This window comes from Chrysemys picta, chromosome 3, assembly GCF_011386835.1.
Source record: "Chrysemys picta bellii isolate R12L10 chromosome 3, ASM1138683v2, whole genome shotgun sequence".
Classification (NCBI taxonomy): domain Eukaryota; kingdom Metazoa; phylum Chordata; order Testudines; family Emydidae; genus Chrysemys; species Chrysemys picta.
This window is the reverse complement of record NC_088793.1, coordinates 113,962,359-113,978,096: the sequence shown is the minus strand read 5'-3', so window position 1 is coordinate 113,978,096 and position 15,738 is coordinate 113,962,359. Positions and strand designations below refer to the sequence as shown.

At 41.4% G+C, this 15,738-nt stretch overlaps 1 protein-coding gene across 5 annotated transcripts in view; it reads right to left on the bottom strand.

Moving 5' to 3' along the window:
* Positions 1-13,510, bottom strand: part of PLEKHG1 (pleckstrin homology and RhoGEF domain containing G1) — a 216,714-nt gene extending 203,204 nt beyond the window's left edge. For 3 of the 5 annotated variants that reach the window (XM_065588802.1, XM_005280454.5, XM_065588803.1), the window contains exon 1: positions 12,869-13,506. The gene's annotated coding sequence lies outside the window, so the exon portion shown is untranslated. Of the gene's footprint in view, positions 1-12,169; positions 12,610-12,868 lie in introns of those variants that run through there. The other 2 variants (XM_065588805.1, XM_065588801.1) reach the window with 2 other exon arrangements.
* Positions 13,511-15,738: the final 2,228 nt, after the last annotated feature.

Below are 15,738 nucleotides of genomic sequence, written 5' to 3'. Positions count from 1 at the left end.
AGCCAATTAAAAAAAAAAGGATAGATAGATAGATAGATAGATAGATAGATAGATAGATAGATAGATAGATAGATAGATAGATAGATAGATAGATAGATAGATAGATAGATAGATATTTGGCACCTAAAGATGCAATTGGCACCTAGTGGGATTTTCAAAAATGCCTAGGTGCCTAACTCCCATTGTAAGCAACAGGAACTAGGCACACAGACACTTCTTGAAATCCCACTAGGCACTTAACTGCATCTTTCAGTACCAAATACCTTTAAAAAAAAACTGGCCCTAAATAACTTACCCTAGGTCACACACTATGCCTGCGGTGGAGCAAGAAATTGAAGCTGGGTCTCCTGAGTTCCAGGCTATCACCTTAACTGCTGGACCATCCTTCCTCTCTATGACTCAAGATATTTTTGTCACCTATGGAGAAAAATCTGCATCTAACCAAAATGGATAGTCCACACATCTGTTCTTGATATAAGCAGCTATGTGTTCAAAAAGGCCTCAAAGCTACTAGAGCCACACTGGATTCAAAGACTTGTTCTAACGGGTAACCACATCTAAGCTGGATATTTTAAGGGAGCCACTCAAAGTAAGGTGCACATCAATACCAACACACTCTGGTTTGTTGTCAGAAGCCAGAATAGGTGTCTATTTTGGTAGAATGGTGCTGCAGCGTATTCTAACAAACTTTGCTTAACTGACCACTGACCCCCAAGAGTGTAGAATTGTGGACTTCCTGGAGAAAATAGACTCTCCAATAATAGCAGTTCTTCAAGTATATCCATATTCAGCAACTCCTTCCATCTTTGCCCATCTTCAGAGTATCATATTTCAGGCAGTTATGCAATCAGGAACCGAACCGGTATAGTAAATGTACCTCCTTTATTAATGCAGTCTCAGTAAGTCACTGGTTGAGGTTTACCTGCTTTTCAGGATTTCATGATCCAGGGATAGCATCCCTCCTTAATAAGTATTTGTATTTTTTGTTTCATACTTCTATCCCACCATGATCTAATGCCAAGATACCAGAGAGTGGGTAGATTCCTTGGAAACAAAATATCAAGTGTTCTGACTCTGAACTTTCAAGTAACTATTAAAGTTAAGACTCTAGATAAAAAACAGATTTAAAAAAAATCACTGGAAGGTATGTTTATATACTTGGAGTGGAAAACATTCAGCTGCAATTGATTTCCTGTATGGCAAAATACTGCAGGCATTTAGCTGGCTGGCAATATTACAGAGGCCTCCTACCATTACCACTCCTTGAGACCAGAAAGCTCTGCCTGATGCTTATTCCTATGCCAGAATAAATAGAATCCCTGCTGAGTTTCCAAGCTACTTTGGTTTTGGGGGAACCAAACCATAAACAGGCAAAGGTCTACATCTTTAAAAAAATTACTATACCTGACTTGAATAGTATTATACAGTATTGCTTTATATTCACTCTTACCAAATAGATATGATGCCCATCAAAACAGATTCTCTATTTAAGCAAAAACAAAACAAAAAAAGCCACCAAACTACACCAACATCTTAGATACATTAATTATGAGGAGCTAATAAAAAAAATATTCACCACATAATTACTAAACTTACAGCGTAACATAATGCTGAAAACTATAATAGCCCTTCAGAACAGACTTCACTGTTCACGTCACTCAAGAAAACAGTCTTGTTTCCATATTTTTCTCAGTAAAAATTACCTGAAGAGAAAAAATATATTCTTTTAATTTATTCCTGAAGACTTTGAGTCGGCTTTCTACTCTATTTAAATACGTTGAATAACAGCCAATAAAGTTTCTCAGAGTTTGGAAACAATTAAGTAGAAGTAACTTCACAAGGTTTACTCTTTGATTATATTCTAATTGCAATCTTTCAAGTGTCCAGGTACCTGGTTGCATTATGGCTGTAATTAAAGTAAAACCAATATGAGAAATGGCCTGTACACTTTCTCTCCTATTTTTCCCTTTAGTTCATATGTTTCTTTTGTTCTCAAGACTTCCAGTAAACAAGGGACTCTTTAAATTCTAGAGGAATGAGATTGTTCAGGCATCCTAGCAGTAGCTAGGTTATCAACTGGTATAAAGTTCTTCTCATACACTAATATAAAAGCCATTCTTCGCTATTGTGCAGAAAATTTAGGAGGCAGGTTGTCTCCTTAAACCAGTTAGCTATCTAGTACATAAGGATTTTATACTGTGGTTTATAGATCAGTAAAATGTATAGTTATGCACATTTATAAAATAGTTATTCTGGAAATTCACTGCAAACTAAACTTACTCTTAGAAAACATACAGCATTCAGAAGACATTAACAACAGATATCTCTAGAATGCATGAGTATCCCGTAGAGTTGAAATCTAACTAGGAGTATTTCAGACCTAAAGAGAAGCCTTATACAGGACCAAGTTAAACAAACCCCTCTAAAAAAGTTAAATTTTTTTAGCTTTATAAAACTTATATATAAGTTAACTAAACCTTAGCTAGTAATGACAACGTTCTTCTATGTAAAACATTTTGGCAGCTTGGAGGACTTCATAAAAAACAACCACATACAAATTTGAAAACTATTCTCAAAAAACATGTCAGGACAAAGTTTTCTTTCCAAAACATATTCTGGATGGAAGTCAGCCAAAATGATTTCCAGTATTAAGACGACAGGTGCTATATACTGTTCTCACAGTAGTCTTTGAAATCATCCTCATTTCAAAATTTGCCTATGTCAGCATTGTGAAGTTGCACTTAACTCATCATTGGAGCACACAAATGGGCCAGAATTATGGCGCTAGTGAAATATTGGATGTTCTCAAAAGATTTTCCCAAAGCATACAAGTTGTCAACACAATAAACGTATTTTAAAAGCAGAGATCTCTCTCTACTCTGCTGTGGTTAACAAAAGAGGAACCCAAACCGAGACCACCTGTCTCACTTTTGACCCCAATATAAATGGTATTCCACAGTCTTACAAATAATTTATTCAGATTTCAAAACACTCCTACAAATGGGATGCCAGTCCATCAAATCAGCCTGTTAACCCATACTCCCATACGATCCCCAACTAAGTCTCATATCCAGACAACACAGAGCACAATGTTTGGTTCATTTGCGCACTCCACAAAAAACCTTGGTGTAAGAATCTAATGCAATGGGGTTTTTTTTAATAATTTAGGAAAAATATTAGTATTTTATTAAGACAATTTGTGTACATTGATATTTTAAATACCCCAGTGTTACTTACATAAGTGTGAACTGACATTAGCCAGACAGAGAACAACAATCCAGGCTCATTAATTTGCATTGAGCGCTAAAGTAAAAATTCACATGTAGTGACCGTTAATAGCACATTATAAAAATGTACTAGAGTTTAGGTTACCTTATACAAAGCAATACAGTAATAAAGAGACACTGACAAGCCTGACAGAGTCAAATATTGGAGTACCATTAAAAACAGAAGTCCTCTTTTTTCTAGACTATCAATCCCAAACATATTGTCACCTCACACTCCTGACCAACACAAATAAGTGCCAAAAAGGTTGTGCACTGGTAACTTAGCCCTGAAGGCCAACACCAAGAAGTCTTCAGCAGCTGCCAGTTGTGATGGGGTCAAGCTCCTGGAAATCTGCATCAGACCTTGTAACTGATTAATGAAATTAGCTAACAGCAAGTTTTTCTGAAGATTTCTAGGGTACATCTACACAGCAACTAGACACCTATGGTTGGCCTGTGCCATCCGATTCAAGCTCACAGGGCTTAGGCTGTTTCATTGCTGTGTAGACTTTCAGGCTTCGGCTGGAGCCTGGTCTCTAGGACCCTATGAGGTGGGATGGCTCAGCCAGGAAGTCTACATTGCAATGAAGCCGCCCCACAGCCTGAGCCCCGCAAGCTCAAGTCAGCTGAAGAAACATTGTTTTAATATCTTTGTTACTGTTCAAGTGATATATTTTACTAACTTTTGCAATGATGTTGTTCCCAGGATATGAGAGTGATGAGGTGAGTGAGATAAGCTTTTGAGTTACACAGAGCTGTGTAACTCAAAAGCTTGTCTCTTTCACCAACAGAAGTTGGTCCAATAAAAGATATTACCTCATCCACCTTGTCTCTCATATTTAAGTAAGTAATGCAGCATAATTCACACCTCTAAAGGCACAGCAACAGGTCAAAGTTAGAAAAACCTGAGTGAATGTCCATGACATTGTAATGTAGATACAGAGGTGTAATAGTACCCTTAGAAATATCACAAATCAGATACACTAATGAACAGACAAGTAAACTGTGGTATTCAATTTCATAAATACTAACATGTTGCAGAATGCTAGTCTCAGTTGCTTTACAATGGGAGACAAGTACACCTCTACCTCGATATAATGCTGTCCTCAGGAGCCAAAAAATCTTACCGCATTATAGGTGAAACCGCGTTATATCGAATTTGCTTTGATTCGCCGAAGCGCACAGCCCCGCCTCCTCCCCCGGAACACTGCTTTACCGTGTTATATCCAAATTCATGTTATATCGGGTCACGTTATATCGGGATAGAAGTGCAGGGCCGCCCAGAGGATTTGGGGCAAAGCGGGGAGCTGCAGCGCTTGTGCTCACCCGGTGGTGGTCCGGGTCTTCGGTGGCGGGGGGGCCCTTCAGTCGCTCCGCGTCTTCGGCAGCACTAAGGACCCACCGCCGAAATGCCGCTGAAGACCTGGACCGCTGCAGGGCCCCTGCGGGGCCCGGGGCAAATTGCCCCACTTTCCCCGCCCTCTGGGCAGCCCTGTAGGAGTGTATTGCTATTCCATTTCAGACACAGGAAACTGAGGAACAGAGAGAAGTGACTTATCTAAGGTCACACACGTGGTTAGCAGTATAGTAATAGCTACTCAGCTCTCCTGACTCCCAGTCCTTTGTGCTAGCCCCAGAACCACACTCCCTCAGAGAAAGTTGTTCATGTCAGGAGGATAAACTAAATAAACAACAAGCTGCACTTCCTCTTCCTAGCTGTAGCTATCAAAAGATTTCAATCTACAGCAGTTATGACTGGACACCTGTGCAGCTAATTCAACAGGTCCTGCAGTAACCCACTTCTGAGCTGTGCTCAGTACCTTCATCAGATGGATGCAATCCCTCCGCACCGACTTCAGCTCTACAACAATAGCACGTGGGGCTCGGTCTTACAAAGTCTGAAATTCTGCAAATCCAATTACTTCAATGTTTGTATTTATTAAATTACTTTTAAGACCTTGGGTTAGGAGATAATACAAAGGTTTTCATGGAATGCGAAGTACCAACCAAATATTATGAATGGAGTTGTTTGGATGTGAGGCATTAAATGTAATCAGAGACCACGTAGGAGTGTGGGCACCCAGAACCTTGTAGGATCGAGCCTTTAAGCAGCACCCAGTTTCAGAGGTAGGCTTATCTGCAAAACAGCTGCCAGTCGGGTGGAAGACAATCTACATTTTCTAGGTATTTGTATTACACGGACAACTGTGGTATCCCGAGTGCCTTACAAGTGCCTCAAAAAGAGATTGACTCAGCAACAGAGCATGTCATAGACATGGATTAACCCTTGCCTGCACAGTTAATAAGATTCTTTCAGGCCTCCTGAATTAGCAGCAGCAGTTTTACCCCACAGACCTTTTACCAATATAAACTGAACCATTTAAAGTCACAGATCAACACCAATTTAGGCTAACTCCATTTAAATTTGGTTTGACCAGCTAGCTTGTCAAGTCTAAACCACAACAGAATGTCTGAAAAAGGAGTTCTAGCTAGGTCATTAAAAAAAGCTAGAATGGGGTTCTGACTTAGCAACAACAGATTTAGTCAAGCATACCCTCTTGAAACTGAATTAACATGAACTGGTTTAAATTAAATTAAATAAATTAAAGTGTAGGTAGGGCCTAAATTACTCTTGTCCACCTCTCACACTCTATCTACATATAAAGCTCACAATACTTCCAAGCTCAAATGCTGATATTTTACTTGTTACCACCAAAGCTGCTGTCCAGTGCAACATATTTATTGGTGTGTGATCCCTTTTGCTATCAGTCTTGCAGCTCTACCATCTTTAATGATATCTGATGTTTTTCCTAAAGCCCCAAGTCCTGGTATCATGTTATTACTACATGGGAATCTAAGCTTTTTTTAAAAAAAAAAATTCCCATCAATCATAATTACAGAAAAAAGCTGGAAAATAGGACACCACCAACCCCCAAGGCTCAAAAACCAAAAGGGGGGGAGAGGGGGAGGTTAAAAAAAAATTCAATTTTTAAGCCATGAGCCTGATCTGAGATTTTTTTTATTATTATTATTTTTAATGTTTTCAGTTGGCAATACTGTTACAGCTACACAAAGGAGCTTGGCTAGTTTCTCTGGGCCCCCAGAACAAAAGACTCGGTAAAAAAGTCTGTTTGAAGTCTAGTTCTTCACTGAAAAACATCTTTGTAAGAAAATAAGTTTAATGTTATTATAGGAATCCATGTTTGTCCTCTATCCGTGATTTCCATGTCAGATGTTCTCACTCTGAAAGTAAAACAGTATCTTTTCCAATTGACAGCCCTGCAAATTCAGTCCATGTTCATCACCACCATAGGTTCTTTGTGCCAAACTAAGTATTCAGTGACACTCCTACAGTCCTATTTTCTTCAAATTTGGTAGAGAGCTGGAGTGACTCCCACTCACCTTCTCTTAAAATTGCAGAACATATGGTGGGAATAAAAAAATAGTAAAATGGTATTTTGTTACCAACATCAGCAAGTATGAAGACTCTGAAAAGAGTAGATCTGTTGCATAACTGAGTGCCATATTCTACCATTACTTTTCAGAGTAATACCATGCTTCAAATGTGTCTCATGTTTACAGTACACTAATGATTGTTGCTATTTTACATATTTGTAATATATTTTTATTAATGCATTTCCAAGAAGCCTAAGGCAATTTAATTTCTACTGCAGTAATAATTAGTTTGCTTAGCAACTGTATGCAGATAAAATGTATTCCTCTAATACTCACCTAGAAAATTATTCTGTTGTAGGTTCCTGTTTATATTTTGCTTTGTATGCAGAGGACAAATTCCTTTAAACTAACTTAGAATTGTAAATGTTGATTTTTAGATTGTTTCTCAGATTTACTTTCATAGGAGGAATTCTGCAAATGTTTCCTTTATCATATCAAATGCTTTGATTTGAGTCTAAAAAAAGAAAACACGAATTCCATATTTCAGGCTATTTTTTAAAGTTGTGTTAATCAGTTGGAGTTTATTACACATTTTATAACACCCATTCTGAATGTTTTGTTTGTTTTTTAAAAACACAAAATCCAGTGCTGCACATTTAAATCTTAGAGATCTGACATCTATGAATTGCACAAAGAGAGAGAAATTCAATATACAAACTAATTTCAATTTGGTGTTTTTGGAGTGCTGTGGTTAATCTGTGACAGTATTCTTTTAAAACACTAATAAGAGTTTATATTTGTCCCCCCCCCCCAAGTTTATGATATCTTTGGTTACACTTCAACAGTTTTCCTAACCATAGGCTGCAGATGAAGCCATTATATAGATAGAGGCTGTGTCTACACTGATGCAGACCCACGTAATGCTGATGGTGGGTGAGCTACTATAGGCAGGGTACCAGCATTTTTACCACTGTCTCATCTGATTCCATTCAGAACATTAGTCATAGTAGTACATATTATGATAGCATCTGAAGACCTCAATCAGGATCAGAGCCCTGTTGTGCTGAGTACTGTACAAATACAGAAAAGACAATATCCTTGCACTGGAGTGTTTACTGTCTAAAGCCTAAAATCAGGAAAACATGCTTATATGATATCCAATTTATTTCACCAGGACTTAAACATCCTTCCTGAATAGGCATCTCCCACCCAACAGGTGGGTGCCCTAACCACTGGGATACAGAGTCACATTCTCTCTCTCTCCCAATGACTACATAAGTATTCATCCACAGTGGAACATCCAGAGAGAGAGAGAGAGAATGAATTGTGGGAGACCCCATGTCCATTCCTTCCCTGCTACAATCACTCTTTGATTATTTATCCACCATGGAACCAGCTTCAACAGGAGAGACTAAGGGAGCCTAACATCAGAATATCCCACAGCCTAGTGCTTAGAGCATTCTCCTGAGAGGTGGGAGATCCACATTCACATCCTTTCTCCCCCTGTGGCAAGCAAGTACTCTAACCATTGGGCTAAAAGTCGTAAGATGGGTGCTGGCACCACCTCCTCCTCTGCCATTTTGTGTGGAGCAAAGCAGGTGCCTAACTCATTCCTGCAAGAAACACCTTAGATGCCTGACTCCAGGTGATGGGTTCTTGTCCATGGACTGCTTAGCAGAGATAGGCGCCTAAGTCAGGGGTTCTCACAACAAAATTTTTGGTGACCTCAGAGTGCGGCCACCAACTCTTGCTGGTGGCCACTCTGACAATTTTTCCTAAAATATTTAATTAACTTTAGGAAAAACAAATAAATATGCATATGTATGTGTGTCCAAATCATTGTAATGTATTCATTGCAGACTCAATAATAAAAATAATGTACAGTTGTCTCTATTCTTTACTGGACCTAAACAGAAGAGAAATACAAATAAGGTGCTTTGCATGTTTTGCTTGATTTTTTCTTAGACTTGCTAGTTAGTAAGTTTGCTACTTTGAAAAATTATATTTGTTAATATCAGTTTTCACAGCATACTTACTCAGCCCCAGCAAACTGGGCGACAAATTAAGCCCTGGATGGAGAGTTGGGTAGAGAGGTGGGGAGACCAGGGGTGATGGGGGGGCTGGAGAGGTCAGCGGTGACATGTTGGGGGGGGGGGAGCCTGGGAATAGATCTCCGGGGCCAAAGCCCGAAGCCCTCTGGCTGGGGGCTGGAGTCTACCGCCGCACAGCCAGAGCCTGCCACCCAGCACCCCAGGGCTGACACCCAAGCACCACCACCCCCGGGAAGGTGAGAAACTCACACTGGTCGCCTATTCCTACAGTGTTTGTGGCTCCAGAAGTAGGCATGGATCAGCATTTGCTGGCGGCCCTGAGGGAGGGACCGCCGCTTTGCCCCTCCCACAATCAGCACCCAGGGAGGCTGTGGCCGCAAGAAAAGCCCCTGGTGGCCGCATTTGAGAAACGCCGGCCTAATTCCAGGCTCCTGGAAGGCATCTACCTCTCTGAGAGGGGCAGGGCTTAAGACACACACCTCTCATCAGCATCTCTTGTTGGCTAGCTTAGCTAGCTCTTTGCCTAGCATGCTGGCTTTTGTGCATCACATTCTTAGGTACTTATCTTTCCCCATTTATCATATAGGGATCCTAGGTGCCTAAGTCAGCTTTGTGAATTTTAGCATTGTTCCTGTGATTTTCTAGGTGCTATGATGCGCAGCACTGCAACACATAAGGCCTTGTCTACACTCAAAACACTACACTGCAGCTGTGCCACTGTACCACTTTAATGTAAAACACTACCTATGCCAATGGGAGGACTTCTCCCATCAGTGTAGGTAATCCACCTCCCCAAGAGGCGGTAGCTAGGTTGATGGAAGAATTCTTTCCCCCCCATAGATTTTTTCACATCCTCAAGCAATGTAGATGGGTCCACCTAACTTTTTAGTGTAGACGAGGCCTAAATCCTTTCATGGATCCTACTCTTACATCCTGTTCAAGGAAAGTAAAAAGATGAAGATGACTCACAGCAAGTAAGGTTACTTCTTTGTGATTTCCATAAATAATGGAAGCAGAGGTCCTCTACTGAAAAGATCTCAAAAGCCATGTATTAAATCATCTTCCACCTGGGTTTCACTTCAAAGGTGCACATAAATATGCAAGTTAAATAAATCCTCTCCCTCTGTTCCACAAAGCACTAACAATCTGGACAGAGATTAACCCCTTAGAAGCTACATTTCTAAACTTCCCTCTCTAAATGCGATTCTAACAATTAAAAGGCATTCTAGTTAAGAAATCTTATTTCACCATCTATTAAAATAAGGACAATTTGTGGCAAGCTTTCAAAGAGTTGCACAGGATTTTCAAAAGGAGAAATATTTGACCCCAAACTTAAGGCAGTTTGAAAGGTATATTCTGTATAATTCTAACAGAGCTTTCCCTCTTTGGAAAGACCAAAGAATTATGGTAAATATCAGAAAGAACAAACACTAGTATATTAATTACAGAGAAGTTATAACAACGAGGAGTACTTGTGGCACCTTAGAGACCAACAAATTTAGTTACAGAAGTCCTAAACATTATAACATATATAAATTCACCAATGTCCCAATGCACATTGTTTAAACTTTTAGAAATATCCGATAATATGTTAACACCATGGTAATATGACAAACATTTAATATTGAAGCTACTGAAACATTCTCAGAGCATTGTGCATAGTTTCCAGTTTGTCAACTTTGTCAGGGAGAGGGAAGCTAAAGTTAAAAAAGTGAATATTTGGATGTATAAGGGAACCATTTAATGCCTTCTAGGGGCAAGAACTTCAGCTTCCCCACCTCCCCCCACTATTCTAAAAGAAGCATCTGTGAAGTTAATGAGATTTAACTTTATTCATATTTTGTGTATATTTTCAGCCAAAGCAGCCATGTGCATCTTTAAAAATTCTCAGAATTAAGACAACTGCATGCCACAAAAATCAGAAGTTTAAAAATAAAGCTTAAGACAGTTACATGTGTACCTTTCTAACCACAATAAGTTATACATCCAGTAGTTGCTACAGCCAAATTTAGCTTTGTACAAGCTAACAGGATTCCTTTATAAATTTAGCTAGAGGCTTGAGCAACAAACATTTGTAGAAATCTGAACCACAAGTGTTAGGCAGTTCCCTCCAAGCAGGAAACAGGCAAAGAAGACTACTACTAATATAGAGTTAGTATTAATTATTATTTTTAAATCACCTATTCATTGTGATTTATGTAGGCAGTTTCATGTCATTATTTGCTCACACTTTTGATCCACTCCTAATGTTGTTTGTAAGGGCAAGAAATAAGTTAAATCCCAACTGTATCAGTATCCTAATTAACAGTTAAAGGGGAAAAAACATACCAGGAGCCAGCCCAATGTAAAATTGTATTTTGTTCCAGGCCCTTTGCTCCTCATGCTGGGAGTGCTGTGGCCTTGCAAAGAAAAGGAGAAATGAAGTGAATCATCTTATTCAACAATGACCCTTTGGCTGATTTACGGATTGGAGTTGATGGGTTCTGAAGGGCTCCCATTCTATCCTTCCAGAAGGACAACAGCTGTGACATAAGGCCTTCAGAGTCAGGAAAAGAAACCAAGGACAGGGAACAGGGAAATTGTCAGGGCTCCAAAAGGGAAACAGGAAGACTAGCACCTCACCCAAAAGAGAATATATATATACGAATATGATTGGTCACATTTTTAAATGCTTTAGGGAACAGACACCAGAACCAAATTGACACTAACTATATTTATTTTAAAAGAGCCAGGTTTAATAAAAATACATTAGAATTTGTAGAGTTTAATTCCAAATAATTAACACCAAGCATTTGGGCTTTAATAACATGTGGTCCAAAACAGAGGCATTATGCAACCTGTATTAAATTTTCAGATATTTGATAATGCAGTATGTTAAATGTTAATGAAAACTACTTCTGGTGCTGTGTGTACAAAATATCTCCTTTGCTCAGATTTAAGATCACACTTAATTGTAGCCAAACACAAAATACTTTTGTGGACAAAAATAGCTGAACATTGTTTGTACACTTCATAAATATATTACACACAGGATGCTTTACTACCTGATGTGATATGCCTGCAGTGCATTATTTACACTTCAGATTTTTTGCAGTGCTGGAGTAGAAAGAGAGGGGCCACATAAAGAAGGATAGTCCAAACAACTTATAAGTTGATGGATTTTCCTCATTAAAAGCAAACATAACTGAAGGGATGGGCTAGAGTTTAAAAAAAAAAACCATTTCTGAAATGTTATCGGCACAATAGCTCTTCCACTGGCTTACACTTATCAGTGAATACCTAGGCAGGAGAGTGGCAGTAGCTACCTGCTTAGGAAAGCTAGTACGATTAAAGCAATAGTTTGTCCCCTGCCTCAGATGCCGGAGTTTAACGAAGTTGAAACTCCAGATGTTTCCCTCCAGCCCCAGCCCCGCTTGCTGCAGTCCCCTGTGTTATAACTTAAAGGCTCGCGCTCACCAGCAAAACTCGCAGCCGTGCAAAGGAACCGCGTCCCCCTTTCCACACGAGTGACACGCCGCCAAGAGCGCGCACAGGACTGCGGGCCCCGCCGGCCCCGCAATAGAGACGTGCCAGCCGGGACACAAGAGGATTTGAGACTATCCGTGCAACGAGCCCCCCAGCCCAGTCACAGCTAGGCTGCCCCGCCTCTCTTCAGGTAACAAACGCGAAACGAATCCCCCGGGATCTTGAGCCACGCGCAGGGGAGGGGAGCGGCCTCGCTTCTGAAGCGGCGCCCGTGTCTGTCTCCAAGCGCCCAAGAGACGCGTCCCTCCCCGCAGGGTCAGGTAGGGCAAGTGACCCCGCGGGCGGTGGTTTAGCCCTGCGGTACCCGGCGGGTGCGCAGCGGCTCCCACACACGCCGCTTTCCGCCCCCGCGGAATCAGGCCGCCCTTCTTCCCGGCCGCCTCTGCCCCCAACCCAGCCCCACCACTGCCTGCTCCGAAGCAGCCTGACAATGGTCCCCAGTAGCAGCCGCCGCTGCTGGGATAGGGGGACCCAGCCGGTTCCCTGCAGCCCCGCTTCTCCCCTGCGCCCTCGGGGAGAGGACACCCATTTGCACTGCCTCGGAGGGGCGAGCGCTCGGGGCTCCCCGGGGAGAGCGGGAGAAGCGGTAGCTCCGCGGCAGCCCCGGGCACGGGCAGGAGAACGCGCTACCTGAGGGTTCGCATCAGTGGAGGAGGAAACCTGCTCCGCAGGACAAAGCGCTCGCTCCTTCTCCCCGGGATGCCGGCGGCAGCTCCCAGCCGCTCCTGACTGGCGTCCCCCAGTCAGCCCCGCACACCCCCTGAGTGTTTAAATCCGGGGGCGGGGGTCTTAGCGCGCTGGTCTCCTGCAGTCGCGCCGAGGCTCGCCGGCGTTAGGTGCCCAACCCGCAGCGCCTCGTCCTCTGGCGGCTCCTGCCGCTCCGCTCAGGCTCTGGGGCAGCAGCTTATTCTCCAAACTTCCTGCTCCTCCCGTGCGGCCGGGGCGGCTCGTAAAACTCCCCCTTCCCCTCCTCCAGCCGCAGCTCTGCCCGCGGGCTCGGCCCCTCCCCAGGGAGGCCCGGCTCGGCCTCCGGCTGCAGCTGACTTCCCCCCGAAAGGGGGGGAGGGAGATTAACCACTTGGACTTGGTTCTGGAGCGAAGCCAAAGAGAACAGTCAAATTACAGCCCGCTGGAAAAAAAACTCAGCTACTGTTTTCACACACACAAAGCAAGCACTCCACTACTTTCCGGGGGCTTCCTTCCTGGCCTGGGCTAAACTTACAGCCTTTCCCTTGTGGGTTTTTTTTTCCTGTTAAACGCCCCCCACCCCCATGGGGAGTGACTAGCTTCTTACACTTTAAATCACGCTACTAGTGTCTGCATCCCAAGAGGAAACTCACATACTGGAGAGTGGAGACACACCCTTTGATGTTGCATGATGATAAACCAGACCTTGTCCCTTTAAAAAATTATAAGACGGTGATTAAAGGAGTAATTGCGTCTCTTGTCATTTAGTTTAGGCTATTAACAAGGGAAAGGGACACTGTCAACTTGAAATCTAGTCAATTTTAAAAAAAGTTCAAAGTGCCTTTGCATACTACACCTGTCCCAAGTCTCCTTGGTAGTTTTGTGGCTTTACAATCACATTTTCCTATTTTAAACATGTTTTTTCTGTTTTCTGTTGCTTTGTGAAAGATCCACTCAAACAAAGGAAACTGCCTAACAAAAGTGTAACATAAAGCCCCAGTCCTGCATCACAATGAGACTCTGTGGCCAAGCAGTCTCACTGAAGGCAATGGGACACAGGGATCAAGCTGTCAGAACATCCTGATGCAGGATCAGGGCCTAACTGATCATACCAAGAAAAATTGAAACTGACTATGCACCATTGCAATCAAATGCACAAAGTTAATTAAATGAAATAAGTAGAGAGAGATTTATTTTCTTCAAATTGTTTTCCATTTATACTATTTTAGGTATTATAAACATAGCAGGTAAATAATTTTAAGGCTGAAAGGTGATATACTTTCCACCTGTGCTATTTGTTTACTCTTTGTGTCTCTCTCAGCTTGGACAATTAGTCAGTTTCAGTTCTGAAGTGGCCTACTTGAATACCAGCCTGGTTCACTTTTTGTAACTCTTAGCTAGTCAATTTTGCTATCAGATTTCTCAGCCTTGCCAACATCAAGGGTTCAAAAATCTTGAGTCAAAAACCCAAGTGACTTAACGTTTATGAATTTTTTAAAAATAATAATTTGTCTTATTTCTATTTTCTTCTGGTTTTTCAGCTTTTAAGATTCATATTTTGAAGCACTGAAGTAAATTACACTGACCTAAGTGCCAGTGTGGACAGTGCTATGTTGGTGGGAGAGCTTCTCCTGCTGACATAGCTATCGCTGCTCATGGGAGCTAGAGTAATTAAATCGACAGGCGTCCCAGCGGCTTAGAGCATCTGCACTAGCAGCACTACAGCAGTGCAGCTGAAAGCTCTGTCGTGTAGCCTTAGTGTCTTCTGCAGTTTCCATCTCTGTGGTATATAAAATCCCAATTCAAGAGAGCGTGTAAGCAAATGCTTAACCTTAACATGTGCTTAAGCACCCTTCCTGAATAGGGTGCTTTTCTAATTAAGGCCTAAGTCTCCAATCCTGCAAGTTGTTCCCCCATACCATGTCCATGCAAAACAATTTGCTTTCAATGTGTTTCAAGTAAGAAAAGCAGAGAACATAAATGCAATAGAAAGTACAAATACAATGTGAATGCATATTATAATTATTCTTACTTCCAATTAAACTAAAGGGGTTTTTTAAATTAAAATATATTCAGTAGCATTTCCTCGCTTTCCACCAACATTTCACATTCTCCCGCTAACAAAACCCCTTTGCATATAAAACCTCACTCCATAATTCTCATCAAAGAAGAGGTCTTTCATTTTTGTGGTATGCTACAGATTCTCCCTGTGCTTATGCTAAATATATGGCATATGGTATGTGAGTGATTTTAGCCATTTAGGATGTTCAAATATATAGACAGAACAGTAATGTGACTAGTTAGTTAGTTTCAATATTCACCCTAATCTTAATTATTCTTGCTAGAATTCTGAAAATAACTAATGGTTTGTCCAGATCTCTTAATGCACCATTTTTAAAGTGTTAAAAACTCCCCCAAAACTTACATATAGCATATACTGTCTCAAATGAGGAGTGAATTTAATAATTAAAAAGGCCAATATTTTCTTATAAATCCACATTGGCACTGTTTGAAAACAAAGTTTTGCATTTAGCCCATAATGGAGATACATCGTCTTTTCAATCTAGAAAAAAAAAGTAAATCTCCCCAGGAAATTTTCCTTAATGATAACCACTCCTATAAATAACATTTCTTTATATAACAGGGTTACAACTGGTTCTCACTTATGGGTAAATCCCTGCTCCATCCCCCAATCATAGAATCATAGAATATCAGGGCTGGACGGGACCTCAGGAGGTCATCTAGTCCAACCCCCTGCTCAAAGCAGGACCAATTCCCAACTAAATCATCCCAGCCAGGGCTTTGTCAAGCCT